Below are 21,751 nucleotides of genomic sequence, written 5' to 3' on the forward strand. Positions count from 1 at the left end.
TAATTCTTAACATCATCACATAGTTGCATATTCATCATTTCCTACTTACAATTTATTATTGCTTGACGTCTTGTATGGCAAAACATGTGCTTAATACTTTTTTAAAAAGTTACATTTCATAAAATCTTCTAAACCAAATCAGAGTGAATTTCTTCCATCTGCACTCTCTGTAACTTTCAAGTCTACAGCGATATAAAGAAAAATATACTTAGACTTTTATATACTTTATATGTTTGAAGGCAATTAGTTCATCACAATACCTAAATTAAGAATACAAAATTATCTCTATGCAAGCGTGAGATTACAAAAAAATTAACAAATAATTGATAAATCTGATTAAAGTTTTTTTAATTTCTCAAAACTACAGAAAAAGTTAAATAAAGACCAAAGATTCGAATGACAGACACTAAAGTTATAATAATACCAAAATTGTGGATGTGTGATCTCCTCCATAGGTGAAAATTCCAAGATGGCTCAATTCTCAGTTGTCTCTTAAATTGCCCAGCTTTTAAATTCTCTTCAGACATTGATCTTAAATTCACCATTTAGATTCCTACTTCTTGAATACAGACTAGCATAAGTCAAGGATAAAATGAAAAGGGAAAGGGGAGCTAAAGGTGGAAAGGAGAGAAGAAAGGAGGTGGACAATACTACTTCCTCCCATGGTGATCCCATTTGGACCAACAAAGAAAACAAACCAAGAGCTTGGACATTATTTATTTGCCACTATGCCTTTGTGAGAATCACCTTTCAGGCCTAAGTTTTTTTTCACAAAAAAAAATATTCAGTGAGAGAGAGCTACTTCTCTTTATCACCATATCACAGCCAATAAAAAGAAAGCATTGCAGTTTATATTTTTAAAATGTATAAGAATATAACAATTTTGTGAACTTTGTTTCTAGTACCTAAAAATAATAAAGTGAAAACCATAATAGATATGTTTAGGGAAAATTGTGGTTACTAGGTGATACTGTGGGGATAATTAAGAAATTAAGGACTGGATATTACATGACACTACAGAATTATTGTGACTTTTCTTAGCAGTAAAAAGTTTTCTACATAGTTATGTGGAAAAATGCCCTATTCTTTAGGCATGAAAATTTTAAGTTAGTCTTTAAATGCATGAAACCAAACTGCTAATTTATACACTGAAATAATTAGTACAGTAATAATATTTACAGAGTTTTGAAATGAAGAAAACTACTATTTTCTTAGGTGTGTGGGAAGAGACTGACATAAATAAATAGTCAATATTAATATTAATTACACTGGTCTATATAATATTAAATTATAGATTATTGTCTTACTAAGTGAACTGATTTAGAAAGGTTTAGAAAGGTGGTTCTTCACACCTGAATTGATAAAAACTTGCAATTCTTTAATCCTTCTAAATTAGTTGACTAATGGTAAACATTAATGGGTTCACAAAGACATTGGAGTTCGAGCTTTACCTTTTATATATATAAATCTGAGCTTTACCTTTGATACGTATGTGTATATATATATATATATATATATATTTTTTTTTTTCCTGCATGGGAGGGCACCAGGAATCGAATCTGGGTCTCCCACATGACAGGCAAGAATTCTACCTGCTGAGCCACTGTCGTACCACCCTATATGCAATATATTTTTTATACTATTTTAAAAGAATATTACAATTCTTATTATGAACATGGTTTAAACGGTCTCTTCCAAACTTAATATACCTCATCATCCTATTCACAGGTAACAGTCTATTCACAGGTAAGCACAACTAATTGTTACTTGAGGAACAAATGATTCACAAACTTTTAGGCGGTCCTAAGTAAAACTTCAAACAAAATCATACAATTTGGGACTGCAACAGGTATTATTTTTTTCCATTAATTTATTTTGTACTTTAGCGCACTTTTTCCTTCCCTTTGCTTTAAGATGCCACTTTTTAGCCAATGCAATTTAGCTATTTGGATAACACAAAAATAATAATTGTAACAACATTAAACTGTTTGTGCATTTAGATGAATTTTTTTTTACTTTTGAAATGTATAACTTTATTTTACTATACCAAATTTTAAAATATGGACGATTTTAGATGAGACGTATAAACTAACAAGACTCTAGTAAATTTAGTGGAGGTGGAGAGAAAAAAACAGCATATTCCACTCAGCTACCAAAGTCAATTTAACTAAATAATTAGAAAATGAAAAGTAATAATGTAAATGTTCAGATAATGTATATAAATAGACATGCTGAATTGAAAGGATTATGTAGCCTAGAGAAGCCATATTTTAATCCTGATCCACTTGTGGAGGCAGCTTTTCTTTTAATCCCTATTCAGGATTATAGTTTGGATGCTTAATTAGATTATCGCCACAGAGATGGGGCATGCCCAGTTGTGGGTACTACCCTTTGATGAGAGGGAGATGTGACTCCACCCATTCCAGGTGGGTCTTGGTTAGTTTACTGTAATCCTTTAAAAGAGGAAACATGTTCTAGAAAAAACTTCAGAGCCATGAAAGCTGTGGAGCCCACGCAGCCAGAGACCTTTGGAGAGGAAAAAGGAAAATGCCTCCAGAGGAGCTTCATGAAACAAAAAAGCTGGAGAGAAAGCTAGCAGATGACACTGTGTTCACCATGTGCCTTTCCAGCTGAGAGAGAAACCCTGAACTTCATTGGCCTTTCTTAAGTGAAAGAAACTTTTTGCTGGTACCTTAATTTGGACATTTTTATAGAATTGCTTTAATTGGGACATTTTCACAGCCTTAGGATTGTAAACTTGCAACTTAATAAATTCCCCCTTTTAAAGGCCATTCTGTTTCTGGCATACTGCATTCTGGCAGCTAGCAAGCAAGAACAATACATGACTCATAACTTCCAGAAACATAGCACATTATACCACCTAGCAAAACTTATCTGACATTGTGACTCTTATGAATCAAGAAATCCAATACCAGGTTTTAAAGGAGAATTGCCTATACATTAATGCTACTTCAATAGCCCAAACATATGTACAGAGTACTATTTTGTTAGTTAGTCAGAAATAGAAATGTCACACACTTTTTCACTTCAATAATCATATAAATAAGCCCTTATACCATTTATAGGACACATGGGCATCAGCATAATTAGATACAAAGTAGCATGTCTTTGAACTCCGTGGATTTTACTGTAACATATTGTAAACCTTGGATTTAAAGGAGTAGGCAAATCCTGATTCATATCACAAAACATAACTATTATATATATAAACATAACTAAAGATACTAACGTTTAACTTTTATGTAAAAAGGAATATTATCCAAAATCAATGACTCAACCTGGTTTATCTGGGTTATCACCCAATTTAGAAATCTCACTATATATCTTACAAAAAGGCAACACAAAATAATTTATATGACTATTAGCATATACTCTACTCTACTTGCTGCATGCCTCTTTTACACTTGTGCCTGTAAGTTATTGCAATCTACTGTTCATTTACCCATCACCTCATTAAAACCCAGAGGACTGAACCATATATTTCATAGTACCTGTGTTCTAGTTTGCTAGCTGATGGAATGCAATATACCAGAAACAGAATGGCTTTTAAAAAGGGGAATTTAATAAATTGCTAGTTTATAATCTAAACTAGCCGAGAAAATGTCCCAATTAAAACAAGTCTTTTAAATGTCCAATTTAAGGCATCCAGGGAAAGATATCTTGGTTCAAGAAGGCTGATGAAGTTCAGGGTTTCTTTCTCAAGTGGAAGGGCATATGGTGAACACAGAGTTTCTCTCTCATCTGGAAAGGCACATGGCGAACACAGCGTCATCTGTTAGCTTCTTCTCCTGGTTTCCTGTTTCATGGAGCTCCCCGGGATGCATTTTCCTTCTTCATCTCCAATGGTCACTGGCTGGCGGATTCTGCTTCTGATGGCTATGCCATTCTTCTCTGCTCTCTCTGAATTTCTCATTCTCCAAAATGTTTCCTCTTTTATAGGACTCCAGAAACTAATCAAGACCCACCCGAATGGGTGAAGACATGTCGTCACCTAATCCAGTTTAACAACCATCTTGATTTCATCACATCTCCAGGGAGATGATCTAATTACAGTTTCAAACATACAATGCTGAATAGGGATTAGAAGAAATGCTGCCTTTACAAAATGGATTAGGATTAAAAAATGGCTTTTCTAGGGTACATACATCATTTCAAACCAGCACAACCTAACACAGAACAAATACATAATGTATGTGTAAAATAAACATGAGAAAATTTAGCTCACAAATGTATCATTTGTAAATATAGGAGAAAAATACTATTTTAACCTCTTTCAGGAGTAAATTGGAACACAGCAAATAATCCAATAATTCAAACATTATCATCAAATCACCTGGTTTAGCCGAAATAAATGCAAAAGCAGAAGTACAGGGCCACAACTGCTTGGGTCAGAAACAGAAGCTGAAAAACATGGAGTGTGTAATATGAAAAATCTTGAACTCTACAGATTTCTACATATCAAAATAGCTGCTGATTTCAGTTTGGATATTGGGGTTTATTCACATTCATGTGGACCTTTTTGTGAGGATGGTGAGGGATAAATAGAGTAGATACATAATATATAGAAATAAATATAGGAATAAAGCATTATGAAACATAGGAACTGCTCATATTTCTCAGTCTTCTCATCACTAAGCTGGAGAGTAGAAAAGGTAACTACAGAAGACACTTCATGACATCTCAGTCATAATTGAACTAATGAAAGCACAATGATTCACTCACACTCAGAGATCTTGTATGATTTTTTTAGAAGAGCAGCATTGGAACAGCTCTCTCAGAATACTCTTCTATAAGCTCTTAGAAGTTATTTTGAAAATTGTCAGTTCAGCTGGGCTTCCTTTCAACTCTGCTGCAGTTACAAAAGAATATTAAAGATACTTCAAAAACTGATATAACTCAGGAAACATAGTTTAAGCAATATCACTGCAATTATGACATGTTACAATGAAATTCATGGTATCCAGAAATGAATAGTTGTCTACAGAATGATCACTAGAAATGCATTAACATGTAGTTTTCTCATGTAGAAAAGTAACTGTCCCTTCTTACTCCCTTCTTATTGGCACATAACTATTTCAGCAGCCAAAGATTCTAAAAACATTACAAAGTTTGAAGAATATAAAAACAATGTCTATTAGAAGAAGTAAGGTTTTATTTACATTTTCTGGGCCCCACTGAAACAGGGATAGATTTAGTTATAGAAATTAGAAGTGGGTTAATTGCTACATCTTGGAGTAGGTAACAGCTGGATACTGTGCAGAATAAATGTGTATATGCCAATGGGTAGGATATTCATATTGCTGAAGGGCAAGAGAGTAATGTATAGCTTAGGAAATGATGTGGATAATTATTTGTCATTAAACAACAGAGTAATTGCTGCAGCAATTCTCATGTAACTATTCTATATGAAACTTCCAACATGCCCTTGGACATACTAAACATACGTAGTTGCCTCAGATAATCTTGGCAAAAAGGCAGCAGTCAATGAGGCATAACACTTAAAAAGAAGATCATTGTTTTATTATTTAGCCACACAAAACACGTTAGGACTCTAAATATTAATAACAAAGAGACAAAAAGCTATTGATTTTTACATTAGTGAGACCTTGGTAAGACCTCAGAATCCACTTTTTTCTAGCCTGCTTAGACTGTCTGATCAAACCTGCAATGTATACATTTAATTATTTATAATATCTTCTCATGCTTGGGAAAGTTTTTGGTGAATAGTCATGTATAATCAGGATTTGAATTTAATAATAATTAAAATTAGGCAACATGTAAGTTGCTACAGAAAGTTGGGTGATATCAAGAATGCATTAATGGGAGATCCTGTGAGGTGAAGCAGCGGTAAAGGTGTAACTCTGAAACGTTCAACATATCTTGAAAAAAATAATACAAACAGCAATAAGAAAAACACAAACTATATAAAACTCATGACCTCAGTATAATGAGAATACAGAGAACCTCTAAATTGGAAATTACCTTTAGCACAACTGTAAGTACAGTTCTGAATTTTGTAACCATGCTAATTTCCATGTACTCATTTAAAAAAACAAATAAATAAAATCAACAATAATCTCACGTACACATGTAAATACACATATACACACACAACCCTAATATGGAATGCTGACAGAAACAAATAAACCAAAACATATTCAAATAAATAACATAAACATACCAAAGGTTAAAAAAACAAACTAATCCAAGTAACATTTAAACTCAGGCTGAAGTCAAAAAACTCTATGCAGAGGTTTGGATTGGCAATTCTGAAGTTACATTGTATGGTTTTTGGACTGAGCATATAAATAAATATTCTGGATGATGGGAGCTAGGCTTCTCACTGTCAGAAAAGTTACAAATATAGAGAGCAATAAGGCTAGATTGAAACTTCTCATATCAGATTGGAAATGGAATTATCGGTGTGAATTCATGGTTATTAATAAAGATAATGACAAGATATAATGTGAGTAGACATAAGTATGGGTTACAAATGTGTATATATATGTACATATATTATACACATAAACATTGTATATGTAATATATATATATATATATTTTTTTGTTTTGTCTGCTGAGAAGGACTGGAAGTGACAACTCAGTAGCAATGAGCACAACTAGCACCCAGAGGAACTAGGACCCCTAAGTAAAGTGACTCACTCCAGGGTTGGAGCAGTGAAAGTACTAGATAAGCCTGGAATATCTTGCACTAGAAGGAAAGAAAATATGTAAAGATTAATGAGGATATGTCAAAAGGATATAGGATCCAGCTTGAAGAGGCTCCCAATGCTAAATCTGGGGCAATTTCATCATCACAAAAACTAATAAGAATTATAACAACTGAATAAAATAAGAATCCATGAGTTCACACTAATAGAAAAAAAAAAGAAAAGAAAGCTCATTTTTACAATTAAAAAACTAATATAAAAGGAATAATGAAATCAGAAAATCACTGACAACCATCATAATTGATTCAGACAAGAATCATCAATGGACCATCAGGGGGTGAAATTGTGAGAAATAACAGAAAACTTACAATGCCACAAAATATTATTATTAATTATACAGGAAAACTGTAACTTTACAAAGGAGAAACCTGGAAGACAATCATGTAAATCAAGTAACCCACATTAACATCAGCAGGAATTGGATGTATTGACATCAAGTGCCTCCTGATAAGATTCACAGAAAAGAATACAACATGACTTCTTCTGAGGTATCTCTACCAAAACTTTATAACCAGACTCTAATCATGAAGAAGCATCAGACAAATCCAAGGTGAGGGACAGTCTACAAAATAATTGGCCTGCAATCTTCATGAGTGTCAATGCCATGAAAGACAAAGAATGACTCAGGAAATGTTAGACAAAAGAGACAAAACAAACGAAAACTAATCATGGACTGGGATTTTCTTTTCTATAAAGAATATTATTAAAACAATTGGCAAAATATAAATAGGGTCTATAGAATAAGTAACAGTTTTGTAAGAATGTTAATTTCCTGTTTTGGATCATTCAAGTGGTTAGTAAAAGAATGTCATTATTTTAGAAAACACACAATCACAAATTTAAAAGCAAAGGGACATCGATCATGTTTACAGCTTACTTTCTAACAGATCAGAAAAAATACATATATAATATATAATTTAAAAATACAACTATTATATGATTTATTGTATAATTATAATTAATAAAAATATATATTCATATATGATTATATACAGATAGATAAAAGCAAATATGCTAAATTTTTAAATGTTAACATTTGAGGAAGATGGATGACGGTTATATGAGAATCTGTGACACTATTTCTCCACCTTTTCTGTAAGTCTGAAAATAAAAAGATTTAAGGAAGAAGCTTCATATTTGAAACAAATTTTTTTCACATCATGGGTCATTGAAATCATTCTTATTTGTCATTAAATTTAACTAGAGTTACACAATTTAGGTCATGATTCCAAACCTTATAAAATTTCAAGGAAAAAAAAAATTTCAAGGAACAGTTTAAGTCCCAATACTAAGAAACTGTTCAAATTGCTCCAATCAACAATAACTTTTTCTATCACCTACTATAAAAGCACACACTTCTAACCTGTTTTTTGATAATTAAGAATATTTTGCTTGATCGCTGTCTAACTTCTCACATACATATATGTTCAATCTTTTAAGTAGACAAATTCATCAAGTGCAATGTTTTAAATGCTTTCACTGTAATTTAATTAATCCCCACAACTGAAGTAGGTGGATAAAATTATTATTCCCATTTTAGAAATAAGGACACAAAATCACAAAGAAGTTAATTTATTGATTACACCCTAAAGGACACCAGATGCTTACTTCTCCACCATATCACTGTCCTAAGAGACAATAGGCTTTACCAAATAGATTACAGAAGACTAGCTCCTTGTCCATTATACCCTTGGTTCTCTGTTGGTGAACCTCAGGGTTTGTCTGTTTTGTTTTGTTCTTAATCTAGAAACTGAGAAAGATGTATTGGAATGTCACTAAGATACAATTCCAATTCTAAATTTCTATGATTTAATAAGGTTTTCTCAATAACAAAACCAAAACCTAATATATTTTGGCAATTTTCACAAAAATATTTGGTAACATTAGTCTTTGACAAATTGGAGAAAGGGTCTTGAAAGACAGGTTGAACTTTAATCAAAACCAATAAATTGGGCAATGCAGTGGTGGCTCACTGGTGGAATTCTCACCTGCCTGCCAAGTCAGACACCTGGGTTTGATTACCAGACCCTGCTCATGTGGAAAAGAAAAAAAAAAAAAAACAGTAAATTAAAAGTAATACCATGGGAGCACACAAAAGTGCAACCTACTGTGGACCCATCTATACAACTGTGCCAAACAACTGCATTATTAAATATTATTAAAAATGAATCCTGATTATTTTAACAGTAACAAAACAGGGAGCATTAAATCTGAGATTCTGAGTTTGTTTTGTCTCTAATTAAAGTAGTATGAGTTCACATATGGGGAGGGAAGGACAACAAACTGACTAAAAGATGGGAAAACAGAGGAGACCAGGAGAGAATGACTGGTACTGTAGTCCTGGGCAGGGGCCGGGGGTGGGGAGGGGGCCGTGATTGAAGAGGTATGCAGTGTTTCTTACTGAAGAGAGAGGTTGGGGGATAGGGATGGGGAGAGAACAGATGATCCAGTCAGCCATGAACCCCACAGGGGATGAATGGTGGTGAGCAGGGAAGAACACATCCAAGGGAACTGACGATCCCTCCACTTCAGCCTGCTTCAGCTGCTGACTGGGGAAACCTCCACAGCTGGTAGTGCCCACAGGGAGCCCAGAAGCACACCTGGCCATCCACCCTTGGGTGCTGGGGGCAGCCACACGGGCAGGAACAGCACCCCCACGGTGCACACCATCTTCCCAGCTGACCACTGCAGTCAGGGAGGGGTGGGCCTGAGGACAGGAGGTTGCCTCGGGATTGCTACCTGCTGGGAAGTAGTAAATGCAGTCTGGGAAAATCCCTGTCTGTCTAGGTTTTTTTTAAACATGTATTTTTTTTATTGGTAGTACTATTTTTTTATTTTTATTCATATGTATTTTATATATTTATAATTTTACTGTTTTTTATTTTTTAATTTTTATTTCTTTTTATTTATTTATTTATTTATTAATTGTCTTTCCTTTCTGTGGGCATCAGTCTGAGTTCATTCCCAATACATCTTGGGATATCTCCTTCTGATTTGGGAGCCTATTACTGTTGAGGTGTTTTGTTTTCTTTTGTTTTTTTTGGCATGGGCAGGCACCAGGAATCAAACCCGGGTCTCCGGCATGGCAGGCAAGAACTCTGCCTGCTGAGCCACCGTGGCCTGCCCTTTTTCATATCTTTCATAATGCTATTATATTACTTTTATTGAAGGGATGCATGTGCCAGTAATCAAGCCTGTGTCTCTCCTGTGTGGGTGGGCATTGTGCCACTGACCTACTCATGCACCCCTGCCTAGTTTGTAAGACCTGGATTCTGTAAGAGATCCGGGCCTTGGTTTGGCATGGAATTACTGACAAACCAAGTGCAAAAAGGACCTTCTAAGGCAAAACCAAGCAAGTACAAAAGGTTAGACGCGTAAAGGCAACCAACTTGCAAAATAATCTTATTACGATAATCAAATGCCCTGAACACAATAGGAAATCACAAAGTATGTGAAGATCCAAGCAGAAACTGCCAAGCCAAACAACCAAATCAAAACACCAGAGGGAACACAGAAAGAAAAACAACTCGAGGATATTTATAAGGAAGTAAAGGATATCAGGAAGATACTAGAAGAGCATAAAGAAGAATTTGAAAGATTAAATAGAAAATGGCTGTGCTGGATTGAAAGGATGTATGTCCCCTAGAAAAGTCATGTTTTAATCTAAATCCCATTTCGTAAAGGCAGAATAATCCCTATTCAACACTATATGTTTGAAACTGTAATAAGATCATCTCCCTGGAGATGTCATTATATCAAGAATGGCTGTTAAACTGGATTAGGTGACATGTCTCCACCCATCTGGGTGGGTCTTGATAAGTTTCTGAAGTTCTATAAAAGAGGAAACATTTTGGACAAAGGCTATTCAGAGAGCAGAGAATGCTGCAGCACCGTGAAGCAGAGTCCATCAGCCCTCACTTTGGAGATGAAGAGGGAAAATGCCTCCCGGAGAGCTTCATGAAACAGGAAGCCAGAATAGAAAGCTAGCAGATGACACTGTGCTCACCATGTGCTCTTCCAGTCGAGAAAGAAACTGTGACTGTTCTCCATGTGCCTTCTCACTTGAAAGAGAAACACTGAACTTCATCAGCCTTCTTGAACCAAGGTATCTTTCCCTGGATGCCTTTGATTGGACATATCTATAGACTTGTTTTAACTGGGACATTTTCTTGGCCTTAGAACTGTAGATTAGAAACTTGTTAAATTCCCCTTTTTAAAAGCCATTCTGTTTCTGGTATGTTGCATTCTGGCAGCTAGCAAATTAGAACGGCAGATCTGACAAGAGATGAAAGACATATAGACCAAACTAGAGTTAAACTAGAGACACAATAGCAGATTTAAAGAAAAAGAAAGAGGAAAAAGTGAGCTAGAAGACAGAACAATTGAACTAGAGCACACAAAAGAACAAATGACAAGAAAGATGGGAAAAATAAAATTGGATTTTAGGGACGTGATGAACAAGAAGAGAGTAAATATAAGAATCATTGGTGTCCCAGAAGGAAAAGAGAAGAGTAAACCTGGGAAGATTAGTTGAGGATATAATTGCGGAAAACTTCCCAACTCTTACAAAAGACATAAATAAGCAAATCAAAGATGCCCAATGAATTACAAACAGAATATAGCCAAACTGGCCTATTCGAAGACACATACTAATCAAACCACCAAATGTTGAAGACAATGTTGAAAAGAGAAAAAAGAATCACTACCTAAAAGTGATTCCAGAAGAAATAGATCTCACAAACCAACTACAAGTAAAGAGATTCAATCATTCATCAAAAATTATCCCATCAAGAAAGGCCTAGGAACAGATGGCTTCACAGAGGTATTTTATCAAACATTACAAAAATAACTCTTCCAAAGAATTGGGAAAAATAACTATCTAACTCATTTTTTGAAGGTAACATCATTCTAATACCAAAACTGGATAAAGATGCTATAAGAAAAGAAAACTACAGACCAATCTCCTTGATGAACAGATGTAAAAATTCTCAAGAAAATACTTGCAAATCAACTCCAACAACACATTAAAATAATTATACACCACAACAAAGTGGGGTTTATATCAAGAATGCAAGGGTGGTTCAACACAAGAAAATTAATCAATGCAGCACATTAGCAAACTGAAAGGGAAAAATCCATGATCATATAGATTACTGCTAAAAAAGCATTCGACAAATTCAGCATCTTTTCATGATAAAAACACTTCAAAAGGTAAGAATCAAAGGAAACTTCATCAATATCATAAAGGGCATATATGAAAAACCCACAGCCAACATCATACTTAACAGTGAAAGACTGAAAGCATTCCCCTAAGATTGAGAATGAGACAAGGATGCCCACTGTTACCACTAATATTCAACATTGTTCTAGAAGTCCTAGCTGGAGCATTTAGATAGGAGAAATTAATAAAAGACATTCAAATAGGAAACAAAGAAGTAAAACTTTCATTATTTGCAGATGATATGATCCCTTAGTTAGAAAACCCCAAGAAATCTATGACAAAGCTACTTGAGCTAATAAACAAATTCAGCAAAGTGGCAGGATACAAGATTAATGTACAAAAATCAGTAATGTTTCTATATACAAGTAATGACCTATCTGAGGAGACAATTAAGGAAAAAAATCCATTCAAAATAGAGACCAAAAGAATCGGGTATCTAGGAATAAGCTTAAACAAGAATTCAAGTACTTGTATACAGAAAACCACAAAACATGAGCTAAAACAAATAAAAATGACCTAAATAGATGGAAAGACACTCCATGCTCATGGATAGGAAGGTTGAATGTCATTAAGGTGTCAATTCTACCCAAATTGATCTACAGATTCAACGCAATACCAATCAAAATCCCAACAACCTACTTTGAAGACTTGAAAAAGCAAGTCATCAAATTTAGTTGTAAGGGAAAGAGACCCCAAATAGCTAAAGATAACCTTAAAAAGAAGAGCAAAGTGGGAGGACTACAACTTTCTGACTTTAAAGCTTACTATAAAGCCACAATGGTCAAAACAATATGGTACTGGCACAAAGACAGAAGTATCAACCAGTGGAACAGAATCAAGAGTGCAGAAATAGACCACCAAATCTATGGACAACTAATCTTTGATAAGGCCCCCACATCCACTGATCTGGGCCAGAATAGTCTTTTCAATAAGTGGGAGAATTGGCTATCAATAGCCAAAAATTTAAAGAGGGCCTACCTTACCCCCTATACAAAAATTAATCCAAAATGATTAAAGACTCAAATGTAAGAGACAATACCACAAAACTTCTAGAAAAAAATGCAGGGAAACATCTTCAAAATCTAGTAATAGGAGGTAGCTTCTTAAATTTTACAGCTAAAGCAGAAGCAGTGAAGAAAAAATAGACAAATGGGAACTCCTTAAGATCAGGAGCTTCTGTGCTTTTTAACAAGTTTCCTAGGCCAGATAAATCCTGAAACCCAGAGGGATCAGCCTCTCTAAGATTATCAGTTAATTACATCCCACTATCCTTTAGTGTTGACACCCTTTCTCAACATAAGAAAGTCAGAACAGGCATTGCCTAAAGATCCCTAGAGACTGGTAGAAGGATCAAAGGAAAAGGAGGAGGCATAACAGAGAAAACAGGATTTATCAAATAAGTGTGACTGCGGAATCACTATATTGATATCTCCTTTGGAGCAGTTAGAAAGAAAAATCTGAAATAGTGCCAATAGTCACACTTAACAAACTCTGAAATCTGTTTTGTAACTACTTGTTGAAATGTACTTTGAAAATCATTGCTTCTTCTTTCTTTTCTTTTGTATGTACATTCCGCAATTAAAAAAAAATTAAAAAAAAAATAATAAAGATGGGAAAACAGGCCCTTTGCAGAAAAGTACATGGAGCTGAGCTTATTTGTTAAGACGATGAAGAAGGCTGACTTACCTATCTTTACATAGGCAGTTATAAGTAAATACTCTTGCTCAACAGAGCCAGAAAAAAAATTACTTAAAGTGGAACAGGAGAAACCTAAAAGATGATTTCCTTAACAGATAGGACCCTAAAACCCTGAAAAAGATCACAGTGGAAGGTGGAGGAATCTCTAATCCTAGGGATCTGGAATGCATAGTCATTGGCTTACCTGCCTGGAAGTGTCCTAATACCCCCAATACAGTTGAATGAGTGCTCTTATTCAACTGTAAGAATGAATAAGTTGAATTCTTACAGTTGAATGAATTGTAGTATGGTGGGATACATACTACAGCTAATGACATATGCAAATAGAAGACAAATAACAGCAAATATCTATGACTAGCTTTTCTACAAGAGTCGAGTTTTGCCACATTTGTGTATACTTAGCTATTTAGCCAGTGAAGAATTTGGTATAATTAAGGTCATGATCATTAAAACTATTACTGGACACGAATTTCTTTTTTACATTGGTATTATATAACTAGACTTTCTCTAGGACCAAGTCATTTTCTCCCCCCTCAAATCTAATTTTATCAACTAATTCAGGAAGTTTTCTACTGAATTTTTAAAGCTTTTCCTAAAAAAAATCTTGAAGAATATCTAATAAAATAATGTTTTAGAAAGATATATTATGTTTCTTGCTAAATAATAAAAAGATAAAAATAAACATTTAAGAAAGGGAAGATTAGAAGGTCTGAGGTTTTCAATAAAACCTCTGAGGCTAAAATCTGTGTGTTCCATAGATGACTGTAAATGTGGTAACACATTACCACCAATTTAGTAGCTTAAAACAACATACAGTGATACAAAAAACATGTCTCTAATTCCTGGAATGATGCCCCACAGGCCAGAAGATGGATTTTCCATCCCTGGTTCACATCTACTCCTTGAGTCATTTTTATTGTATATACACAGGTTTATACCTAACAGTCTATTCCTAAAGCTTCAAGATAGAGTTAGCCAATCTGACTTTGCTAATTTACTCTACAAGTGGTATATCAAGTTTAGTCATTATCAGCTATCCTAGTGGTGTGAGTACAACATTGTAAATGTAATCACTGCCATCGAATTGTATACTTAAAAACAGTTAAAATGGCAAATTTTACATAATATAGTTACCACAATAAATTAAAAAGAAAAGAAAAGAAAAACAGTCATATCAGTTGAAAAATAATAGTGAAATAGAGAGACAAGCAAGAAATGATGAAGGATCAAATAAAAGCGTAGACCTGTCTAATTGTATGGCATGTCATTTAATATCCCTGGGCCACAGCTTTCCTATACGTAAATTAATAAAATGGCCTTCAATGATTTCTTCAGTAATATAAGAAGTTAAGAACAGGTACCAGCTTTCCAACTTCCTAAATTCTAATCCGGCACTACCAGTTACAGGCTGTACGAAAAACGCAATTACTTAACCTCTCTTAAGCCTTAATTTCATCATCTATAAAATGTAGGTAATAATGATATTTGCCTCTTGGAGTTGTTAAGGAATTAAATTTAAAAAGCTACTTAAAAAGGGCCTGATGCTCAATAAATCTTAATTCATATAGTTAGAGCAGCTCCAAAATACTGTGACCTTAAAAAAACAGAAGATAATTGGTTAAAATCCCTAGTTTTCTCAATTTGACTTCTGATTTTCTAACTCTCTGATGGAAGAAAAGGAAACTAACTTTCAGTGTGAGCACCACCTTTGTCTACAGCTCTGAAATCCAAAAAACTCTGAAAACCCAAATTTTCTCCTATATAATTTGCTGGTAAAACCTGTCTTGAGCTGACATGACACTATGCATAGACTCTATTCCATGTAACATAAATGTTCACATATTTTGATACAGAAATTATCAATGTGTTTGATTGCAGAATACTTCTGCAGACCTGCTGGGAGTAGTGTTTACATCATGCTAACTTCTAAGAAAAATTAATATTTTGACCTTTAATTCAAAAAGACTACTTTCTAAAAGGCTTGTTAAGGAAGTAGGGAAAACTACGATGGAGGATGAGAGATGACACCAGAAACATACACACACACACACGTATATATACATTTATTATCTTATAAGTTGGGAAGTAAGAAATTCAGAATGGGTGTAACTGGCTAAAATCGAGTTGTCAGAAGAGCTGCATTCCTTCTGGAGGCTGTGTGAGAGAATCTAGTTCCTGACTCTTTCAGCTTCCTTCCCTCTTGGCCCATCTATCTTCAAGCACATTACTCCAACCTCTGCTTCTGTTGCCATATCTCCTCTCTCTGTCTGACCCCCACCCCCACCCCAACCACCATTGCTTCCTCTTTCCTTTATAAGGACCTTTGTGATTACATTGGGCCCACATAGTTTTTCCATCCCAAGATCCCTAACTTAACCACATCTGGAATTTTCTTTCCCCATATAAAGTAACATATTCACATGTTCCAGAACTTAGGGAGTGGAAATCTTTGGGGGAGTCATTATTCTGTCTACTACAATTACAAATACACTAAAACCTGGAAAATAGAAGCATTGTTACTTCATCTTTATAAATGAAATAATGAAGTGTCCTTTATTGTTAAATAATATAGTGCATTTCAAAAATTATTTTACACTTACATACAAAATTCAAAGAAAGTATTTTGAAAATTGAATGAGTATGTACTGTAATGTGCTTTAGAACAGTACATTATAAGTATCATTAAATATTACGTTAAAATTTAAAAATTAATATTTCCCTTCAAAGTAGAGAGTTCTTAGGAAGAACTATATATTGGAACTTTGTCCTTAAACTAATTTCTATTCATGAAGACCTATAATATATAAAGAAATGATGATATATAGCAAAAGTATTTTACCAACATTGTTGGCTATTGTGGCCAAGAAATATCCCAGGACTACAGAAGATCCACACCTTGTGGGTACGGCTATAAAGGGAACTCCATAATCTAGACTCAGAAGTCAACATCCTTAATGGTATGTGTGGTGGTTTGGAACTGTATGTAACCCAGAAAAGAACGTTATTAAAGCTAACCCATTCCTGTGTGGGAAAACCTATCATAAGTAGGACCTTTTGACAAGATGACTTCAGTAAAGACATGGCTGCAGTGAGCCTTAATCCTCTCACTAGAATCATTTATCAACAGGATGAATACAGAGAGAGGGAGAAAGAGAAAGCCATGGAAGCAAGATACTGAAATCAACAAAAACGGGAGAAACCAGCAGATTTCACCATGTGTCCTCCCACGTGACAGAGGAGCCAGGACTGCCAGCAGCTGGTCTTCAGGAAGAAAGCATCGCCTTAATGATTTGGACATTTTCTGGCCTCAAACTGTAACTTAATAAATTCCAATTGTTTAAGCCAACCTATTTCATGGTATCTGCTTTAAGCAGCCTAGGAAATTATGTCATATTGTCACAGACATATTTCACACAGTCTTACTGTATGTATATCATACTGTCATAGACATAGTTCTGGGACTGATTTATAAATAATATTTTAAAAAAATCAATGTCATTACATTACAATCACACACTGTTTTAAAGAAATGATAGCAACTATCATGATGTTCCACTTTATTTACCAGACTGATCTTCTACTGACTTCTGGATATTTTCCACATCCCATCCTCAAAAAATAATTATGGGTCAACAATGAAAAGTTTTCAAACAAACATGGTGCACAAAACTCATTAAAATGTACACTAACATGCATACATTTTATGGTGTTAAATTGTATTTGAATTAATTTTTGAGAGCACATACTGCAAATTCTTAAAGTAATTTCATGAGAGGGGTTCCAAAGACTGATGTGGGCAATAGTAACATCTCTCTAGGTGAGTATTAAAAAGCATGATACTGATTTGAATATATAAAATTCTGATATGACAAAAAGTTACATCATCTTCTACAAAGGCATCACAAAATATCCTTTCCTGACAGACTTCATAAGTTTCATCGGATATTCTGAACTACCGAAAATCAACTTAGAAGCTGTCATCTCCTTAAACACATTATCTGTTTGGAAAGTCATATATGCTGATACAAAAACATTACTGTTCAAGGAAAGAAATTATTCTGTTCGATCTTTACATTTTTTACACAGATCAAAGTAAAAATAGGTAAAAGTTATTAACAGGCAATTCACAGATGAAAGAGAAATACACATAAAACATGAAAAGATGTCCAATATAACTAATCACCGGAGATATTCTTCCCATCAAATTACAAATTTTAAATAAATTCATAGTATCCAGTATTACTGAGATTATGGGGAAAATATATTTTCATACAATAGAAAATAGTATAAATTTGTTGGAGGACAACATTGCCAGTGCCTATTAAAATTTAAAGTTTACATACAATGTGATCTGGTATTTCTACTTTTCACCATCCATTCTATGGTGAGAACTTCACGCATGATTGCAAAGACACAAATTAGGATATTTATGGAATTACTGTTAATAGCAGCAAAAAAAAAATCGCAAAGAGCCTAAATATCCATCAATAAGGAAACTATTAAAAAGACTAATATATATACATACCAAAAAACACAACACAGCAGTTTAAAACAATGAGTTTAAGCAATATAAACTACTTGGAAAGTTCCCCAAAATCTATTGTGACATGGTGACATTTGTTGTGATTTTTTTAAAAGTGGCACAGGGTAGTGCAATGATGGATCAGTGGCAGAATTCTCACGTACCATGCCAGAGACCCAGGTTCGGTTCCTGGTACCTGCCCATGGGGAAAAAAAAAAGTTGCATAATAATATGAATGTTGATCCCACTTGTATAAAAAAATCAGAAAATTATATATATATATATTTCTATATGTGCATATAATTTCATGTAAATATACAGGAATAAAGTTTAGAAGGAAGCACACCAAATGGATAAAGGTTACCTCTGGAGTGAGAAATAGTTGGCCAAAAGCATAAAGAGACCCTTGTACTTATAACTCTCCATATATTTATCTGATGCTTAAATTTTTATGTCAATAACGTTTTCAGGTATACCTGTATAATTTCACCATAATAATAATTTTTTAATTTCTTTTTTCTTTTTTTTCCATAATAAATTAAAGTGAGTGGGAGAAAAAGAAGATAGTATGTTTAAATGGTCTTAGATAATTTGGGTTATGCTATCATTTCTCAACTTATTCTTTGGTCTCAACCATAATTTAAAATTTTTTATCTATCTTTATCTATCTTTGATTTAGGGAGAGATTCCTCAAAACTACCTTCCTGTTCACAAAATCTCTGACTAAACTTTCAGAATTTATCCTATTGATAATGATGTTTTAACTTCAATGACAAAATTTTTCAATTCCACAATTCATTATTTTTTCATATCCATGCATTCATGTTTGATTCTGCCTGTTCTGAAACATAATTTCTTCTTCACCTTTTTCAATGAAAATCAAATATACTTACCTTAAAGTTCTCATCAGACCCTTCTACTAAACTAATTTTATCAAAAGTGATTTCATGTTCACCTTATTAAGTTGTCATTCTCTTTAGAAAGAGATTTCTTTGTGTTTTTTAGAATTCTTGGTGTACAAACACATTTATAGTGGATAAGGCAAAGCAGCCTAACAGACCCAAGCCTTGACGAGGTTAATCAAGAAACATTCCAAAATACAGATTGGTAAGCATCACCTATATTTAATATCAGTCTTCCAATCTCATTTCAACTCCATTTTTAAATTTTATTCAAATTGTTTAAAGACAAGCCTGCATTGTTATTATTTAAGTCTGAATATTCTCCCTGAAGGAATTCTGCAATACTTTCTTGGTTCAGTGAGATTTTTATATTAGGATAGAAATTCTTCTATCTAATAGAACAGGACTAGCAGTTGTCAGATAAATGAAAATGTCAGATTCCTTTTTTCTTTAAAGCAAGGAATCATAAAAAGTAATGTTTCAAGCATGATAAGAGTTTATTTTAACCTAAAAACATAAATAAATATATATTTGCCAGTCTATTAACGTTATCTCTTGATATTCAAACAATTATTTGGGAATAGCCAATAATAGTATTTGCAGCGTAATCATCCCTTATTAACTGATTTTTCTACCTCTGATGGCTTCGAACACTTGCTTTGCACCATCTAAATGAAAGCATTAAATAAGTGACTTGGATAAACGGAAAGATGGGTGGATGGATAGACAAACAGATGAATGGGAATAAATCAACCATCAAAAAAAAAAAAAGGAACAAACTTAACTTCAAATGAGTCAAATTGAGGGTGCTTAGTTAGCCAAAGTGATCAGAGAAATAGCAAAACTAAGTACCATACACGTAGGAGCAGATCTTTTTCTTTTACCTGAACATTAACAGGAGCAGAAACAGCCACAATATCAACAAACATTCACTGAGAATATTCCATGTGGAGAATTCTATGCAGTTCACCAAAAATATAAAGAAATAAAAATGACTGCTTCTGTACGTAATCCAGTTGGTGAGTTAATGCACACATAAAAGGATAAATTATGATTCAGAGCAATGTATGCTAAGTGGCAAGCAGATGAAAGAGAGAACGAGACAAAGAAAGAAGGCAACGGCAGAAGCACAGTAAAAGCATTTCATGGAGCAAGCAGGAACTTTAGTTATGATAGGTCTTAACTGGAAAGAGAAAAGAAGATTCTGTGATCAAAGGCACAGTGGCAGAGAAGACAGCCTGAAAACCAGAAATGAGATCTGTTTAAGTAGAGGATGGAGTTTGCAGGGAAGACACATGGAAGTTACACATGACTGAAGAATAGAAGCAAACCATGGAAAGAAATAAATGCTATTGCTGTGTTCTTAGAACATTCTTGTTTGCAAGGATTATGAATATTTTATGTAAGATTGTAAGACTAAAGTTCAACCATCCACCTCTATCCATTTCCAACACTCCCCATCAGGTTCCCCTCCTCTCATTACAACAGCAGTATACTGTTATCTGGCATAAACAGGCAAAACCAGCAACTCAATATTCTGAGGAATCAATTACTTTAATAAAAGGAGTTCATGGATATAACACATGTCAAACAATCAGAATACAATAAATACATGTAACAGTTACCTGAATATAAATTGTCTGATAACTCAGAAGTCATTTTAGGATCTTATAGCCCAATGAAGTAAGGAAAAATTGCTGACATTTATTAGGCACCATTGTGTGCCAGGCACTGTAGTAAATGCTTCTGGTTACCATTTCACTTAACACATCATATCCTATGACTAATTATTATCTTTGTTTTAGGGATGAAATAACCGAGGTTGGTGTGCTACTTGCCAATTAATGACAGAACCAGCAATAGTTCTGAATCTACATTCTTGTCCCTTAATTCCTTGCCACAATATTTAGATAAATAGATGATTATGATACATTAGAGAGACAGAAAGTAGGTACATATACAGATATATGTCTGTTCATACGCATACTTAAAAAAATTGGTAGTTGCCAACAACCCTTTGTTACAAATCAATTCATACAATGTGACTATTTGCCCTGAGTCTCAGGAATATTGTCCCAGAAATAAATGACTACCCAAGACACTACAAGTAAGTTCTTCTGAATTTTATTTGTGCAAACGATTCTTCCTGCAAACTAAATTACTGTAAAACACTTACTACAAAGGAAATTGCTAACAAAATCATTATATAGCCCAGTGCAAACTAATGTTATTACTTCCAGGAAACAGAAGCAACTAAATTATGTAATAGAAATATTAGTTTAAGAGGTCACTGGATGTCAGAATGTGTCATTTTACCGAAATCTTTTGAGATACATTCATCAAAAATTATAATGCTTAGAATACAAAGTTCAATGTCATAATTCAGCAGACCTCTCTCCTCCCTGGATTATTTAGCGCCAATTATGAAGCTCTGAAAGAGAAGATAGTTACTCTTTCTCCAAATTACTTCCTGTCACTTGCAAGCAGGAAGAAAGAAAATCCAGTAAGGCACATCCAAGGAACACTTTATTAAGCCTACATGTAATCTCATAAAAAAAAGTATGTTCTACATACAACTAGCAGTTTAGTTCTGGAGGTACCAATTCAGTTCACATTCTTGATTAGAGATAAAGAAACAGAAACAAAAGCCTAGTGAA

General features: G+C 34.0%; 1 protein-coding gene across 20 annotated transcripts in view; it reads right to left on the reverse strand.

Annotated features, from left to right (window-relative positions):
• IMMP2L (inner mitochondrial membrane peptidase subunit 2) overlaps positions 1 to 21,751 on the reverse strand; it is a 980,891-nt gene that overhangs the window by 755,875 nt on the left and 203,265 nt on the right. The window lies entirely within an intron of this gene.

Source organism: Tamandua tetradactyla, chromosome 1 (assembly GCF_023851605.1).
Source record: "Tamandua tetradactyla isolate mTamTet1 chromosome 1, mTamTet1.pri, whole genome shotgun sequence".
NCBI classification, from domain to species: Eukaryota; Metazoa; Chordata; class Mammalia; order Pilosa; family Myrmecophagidae; genus Tamandua; species Tamandua tetradactyla.